The sequence below is a fragment of the Brachyhypopomus gauderio genome, chromosome 7 (genome assembly GCF_052324685.1).
Source record: "Brachyhypopomus gauderio isolate BG-103 chromosome 7, BGAUD_0.2, whole genome shotgun sequence".
NCBI classification, from domain to species: domain Eukaryota; kingdom Metazoa; phylum Chordata; class Actinopteri; order Gymnotiformes; family Hypopomidae; genus Brachyhypopomus; species Brachyhypopomus gauderio.
Genome location: NC_135217.1, coordinates 12,942,602 through 12,948,601, shown reverse-complemented (window position 1 = coordinate 12,948,601; position 6,000 = coordinate 12,942,602).

Genomic DNA, 6,000 nt, shown 5'->3' with positions numbered 1-6,000 from the left:
AAGTGGTGAGTCAAGTGCAGTGAAACTAAATACTGTAACACGTTGTTGGTGGTCGACATTTGGATGCAAGTATAATTCACTCAGCGAACGGATCTTTTTACATGAAAAGCTTCCCGTCATATTTCAACGAATCTAGTTCTGCATTGGGTATAAAAATCCTATTCCACCATCTGGGGGCAGTCTTCCCCTTGTCTTCATTTACATAAGGGGTAACCTGGATTGTAAATCCTGCTCTAATAGTTGTGCTGACAACATAATCTACTGAAGTTATGGATATTTAGACAGCACACACTGTTCAGATGGGGACATCCAAACTCACATACTATATAAGGAGCACCATGAATCTAATCACCAGTCCAACATGTCCCGCCTGCTTCAGTTGTCAATGTTTTACAGTGTTTGTCATGCTTTTTATTACTCCATCTTGGTTATTTTGAGCAGCACACCATGACAAAAAAACAACATTAATACGATTGATGTCTTTGTCCAGTTGCTTATGTAAATGTGATATAATTTAATCACACAGAATTCTGTGATGCAGCTGTTTTGGTCAACTAAAAACAAACAAACAAAAACACACCCCTGACACTGGCAATCATGGTATGTGTGTTCTTGTGTCAGTTATGTTACTTAAGCTGTTTAAGGACCATGTAACAGCTAAAGTGTCGCTGTCGGTAGTTAATGGATCTCAGTGTGTGGGTTTTATATTCAGGCATAAAGGGATTATGTGTTATTATATTTAATATTCTCTCAAGAAGAAACACCATCATTCATCCCCTTTCACTTCAACCCCATTTCCTTTGTTATGACTTTATGTGAAGAGTAGATATTTTGACTAAATGGAGAAGTGTGATGCAGTGTAGGTGAGGGTTTGGTGTCCAGATGTGTACTGGGTAAGTGGAGGATCACCCAAGTTCTAGGTGCACGTGTTTGCTGGTGTGAGTGTGAGTGAGACACAGGGAGAGAAAGTAGGCACACTGTGATCTGAAACCATCAGCACATGATTTACCTTACCCATCACTTTACTCATTAGGTTTTGAAAGTCATTTTCTTCATCTTGTGCTGATTCACTTCTTTGGCGAGAGCTACGTTTGAAACCCCTCTCCCGTCGCTACCCAAAGGGAGAGAAGAAATGTATGCACTCCCCTCTACTTACCATGGACTAAGTAGTGTGAATCCCCCTGCTCACCCCCAAGATGTATGATCATATTTACTGGTGAGAATATGACTCATACACATATCCTGTTTTTTCAATCATTTCTTAGCTCCGTGGAACTTAACTGCTTCCTGAGGAGCAGATGACAGTCGTGGGCTGTGTACTCAACAGAGGAACCTACACGGTTATTCTGATCTTTAAAAAGCAATTTTGGCAAACACACGCACAGACAGGATGTAACCTGTGGGCGTGAGGGCAGTGAACTTGTCTCAGCCATACGGAATTTACATACAAACAAAATGGGAACGGATAAAACTAGAACGAAGACATGTTGCTTCTTTCTAGTTTTATCTGATCCCATTTGTATGTTCTCCATTTTAGGGTCATGAAAGTGCTTCAGCACTGTGAAAGTAAATCTCACTTAGACATTTTATTCCTCCTTGAAGAGCTGATTTGTGACAGCTTCCACCATTAAAAGAACCATCCAAATAGAACAGAGCTGAATCAATTATCCTGTCACTGAATGCGAAACGCTAATTTGGTGTTTTTTGGTGTCAAGCAAAGGGACTGTGCCCATCTGGGTTCCTGTGTGTGAGAGGAACTGGGAGCGAAGGGCACAGGGGCTCGACAGAAGAAGCCAGGCAGGCCGAGCATGGGGTAGGGCAGGGCCCAAGCTCAGGACTCAAGACACAGTCTGCGAAAGACATTGCCAGTGGCTCGTGGAGTCCAGGGGGATGGGTGGGGGTTACACACATGGTAGTGTCATCACCCGCTCTCATCCTGGTGGCTCTAGTGAGGCCCTTTTTGCTTCTTGAAACATGTTTTCCTTATTTATGAGGGAAGGAGGGAGCAGACCTCTGCTGTTTCTCTACTTTACATGACTGGACGTGGTAAGTTTTGGCCACTGCCCACCGCACTGCTGGCGTGTCGAGCCACGTGGGTGGAGTCACTGACGGCTCTCGCAGGTCATGAACAGTGACGTTAACATGAAGGAATGGAAACAGACACTTTGTTTGGCTACAGAGTTGTTTGTAAGTGCAAAATCGCTAGTGTTGATTGAATACTTACAGGGCCAAATCATGACACTCTTCACTTCTGGACGTCGAAACTTAAGATTTTGCTGCAAAGATTATAAGATCATTTACATGAGAAAACACACTTCTGTCAACATGGAATCAACGAAATAACTGTGTAAAATCAGTAAATTACTAGACTGTTGCAGCCCAGATGAATCATCGCCGAAACACTTCGACTGAACAACGAGGCCCTCCCTGTGCTGTCCCAGATCCCAGAGCAGCAGCGTTTGGCTACCACGGCAACAAACCTCCCTTGAAAGGAACGGAGGATGCCGTGGTCGGTTTACGTCAAAGCCACTGGATGCAGGGGGAATTCAGCACTCCTGCCTGGGCTTTCTGTAGGAGACCACGGTCTCATTCTTTCATAAGGTTAGGTCACAGTGAGGAGTGGAGCAAAGCTGGACTGAACGTTTCAACTCGCCACGGTAATGACAAACATGCTGTGTTGTCATAAGGCTACAATGCGGATGCGCACTCCATTACCAAACCTTCTGAGCTCCAAACATTAGATCATCGCTCTGCAATTATAGACAAGCTGGCTAAGCAGTTGCATGCCCACCTGACTGACACAGGCAATCAGTTGATTAAAGAGGGCAATTTTTCTCCTTGAAAATGCAGTCGGTGCCATTTATTATGGACCTCCAACCCACAGACACAGAAAGCCAAAGCCATGTTCTGAGCCAAATGACGAACTGGGACTTCTGGGACTTGTTGCAGTAACTAATATTGGACCATCATGCTAAATTACAACACTGCTGAATGTCCTAATTCTGTGGACGTGAGATGTAGAACGTATCCTTTAGCAGTCTACAGGCTCATAGGGAACATTCATTCCCTTCAAATGAAAACAGGATGTTTCACTATCATCATAGGTTAGCATATACCACAAAGGAAGTGGATGGAGTTAAATATCAGCTATACCAGTATTCTCAAACAAGCAGTGTTTTTGCCAAGTCAAGATTTAAACAAACAGAATTTTCACAAAGAGTTAAAAACTCAGGAAATGCAAGTGTGTGTGTTGTGGTACTGAAACTCAAATATAAAACTCATGCTGGCAATGTTACTTTTTAAACCTCATGACCACAAGAACCTTCTCGTTCAACACTTGGCCACATTGAAGGAGTTCTATAGCAGACATCACCCATGACTGCTACTGTATAGTCTTACAGCTCACACGTTAGCCAGAGTTATCCCAGTGTCAGCCAGTTCACGTTCGGAGTGTTTATCTGAGGATTAAAAATTGGCCCATCTGGGCAGAAATGAGGCTGTATAATGATGGCCTAGGTCTGTACTACAACCTTTAAGAAGAAACTTGCAAAAGGGCATCTTTGCATCTGTAGTTTCAGATGCATTTCAAAAATGTACTTATATTTACTTCTGGATTTAGGTCTGCCTTCTGGTGTTATACAAGTTGCTCACAAATCTGAGCCTTTTGAATGTATTCATCTCATCATCCGTACTTTCAAAGACGTGTCATGTTTCGACGCGAAGTATTAATTTACACAGCAGTCCTTTGAAAATGTCCAGCTGTGTGTCATTCTTTGTTTAATGGTCTAATACCATTAGCCAACAGCATATTGTAAAGCATGTCACACATTAATTAGCCCTTCTGTGTGACGACACGTCCAGCTGGATCACCACGTTGCGCGTGTCCTGGTCATCATGAGCATGTGCTTGAAATGGCTGCCAAGTACGAAAGCTTGTTCTTGTACAATGATATACAGTCCCAGTTCAAACAGGCTAGGAAAAGGTCACCAGGCTTTCATCTTATGGCCACTGTGTGTCCAAAAGCTTGACATATACGTTGGACACCATTACAATAATTTTCTTAAGCCTTTGATCATATCAAACATATTCCTGAATCATTTGACATTTCTCCCTTCTGGAAAAAAGACATCACTCTTATCGTGTTATGTCTTGCATTATGTTTTATACTTGCTGTAATCTGTGCCAGATTGGCCTTGCCATCTGTTTTTCAACATGGAAAGGGAAAGTGAAATGGAAAGAATTGTACATGCATGTGAAAGCGTGGAAGACTCAAAAGAAAGCAAAGCACGTTTTCACGTGAAAGCAAAGCATCACGCTTTTTCATCTGGCAAAGTTTCAGGGATACTAAGAAGCCTGGTGGTTACCTTATATTTAATAAGACAAAGAGAAAATTTAGGAAAGAGAAAACATCCTCATAAAAGTGGAAATTTCTTCATAAATGTGGAACAATAGTCTGTCCAACAATTAATTACTGACTGGAGCAAGACCTTTAAAATGAAACAGCCATCTTTCAAAACTGCTCAGTCAGAGACACTAAAATACTGGCAGAAGCCATCAGTAAGGCACAGCATGGCTTCTTTTAATGGATGTGACATGGAAGGTGCACACCGTACTGAAGTAACAACAGAGTACAGTATCACACACGCTTGTGCGGTGTGAATCATATCAGTGAAATCATGGAAACACGTGAACTTTTAAGGGTGATGTCCTAATCTGAAATAGCCCATAGGAAAAATAACCAGCTTTGCTGGCCTACACTTCTGCAATCTGACTACAAGTTTTGCCTCAAAAGGCAGATTTACAGCCAGCCAAAGCTAACTGTTCTGAATTCCAGAGCAACTCTATGCCAGCACACACAATCAAAATATCAGTTGTGAGATTCTCTTGGAGGATTTAAGCAGAGGCATGGTCCGGTCAATCATCATCTGTGATTGATTATGAAGATGCTCTTCATAAAAGATTATGAAGATGCTCTCTAATGCATTCTAATGCCCTCTGCCTCTCCTTCATCCACGAGCCACTCTAATGCCCTCTGCCTCTCCTGACATGGTGGAGCACAGACAGCTTCCTGGCTTGCTCCACAACCAAACCCACGAAGACAGCTACTGGAACTGTTTCCCAGGCAACGGCCTCAAACATCAGCTGACAAATGAGTAGATGCAACAGTTCACCCACGTCTAGGAGGTGATTTCATTGTCGTGGCAAGAATTATAACATTCTTGGACATGGCAACCTGAAATGAGTCATGGTATGTTATCAGGCCACAGCTGTTTTCCGCTCTGATCGGGACATGGGGAAAAAAAGGCAACAACTCAAGACACAGGTTGCCACAGTTAATTTCAGTGGTCATATATAGGTGCTCTTTCTTTGCTAAGCAGGTATGGGCAGATCCGTGGATGAAGGAGAGATAATCATGTATTAACCGCTGTCTCGACAACACAGGAAGATAGGATGAAATGGAAGAGCAGATAGTTGATTAAATCATCTATTATACTTTATCACGTAATCTGTAGCTTGAATAGGCGCTTTATCTTCAGGTTGTCATTTAGTCAATATATTGTACCTAAGAACCTATGTAAACATACAAGGTTATTGAGATTCCACAGCTCTGCCTCTTCTGAAGTTCAAATTCACTTACCACAGCAGTCCTTGGCAACGTATACTAAACACTACTACAAAGAGGCTTAGTAGGGCTAGTCACTAATCCCTCTTATATGCTCCTGCTTGACTAGAACTTGAATTTGACTGAAGCTGCACCTCTGACCAAACTCCTTATGAAGTATGTCAAGATATGTTTTTGATACACAAACATAATAGACTTTTCATTCTTTAGACAAGTATCCACTGTTTAAAAATATGCACATGGAAAATAATTTTATGACAATCCTTTCAGGGTGAAAGAAGGCAGTAAAAAAATAAATTAAATAAACTATCAAAAATACATCTCAATGATGCACAGAAGTTGGGCAGAGATGCCTTGCAGATGCAGATGGAAACCAG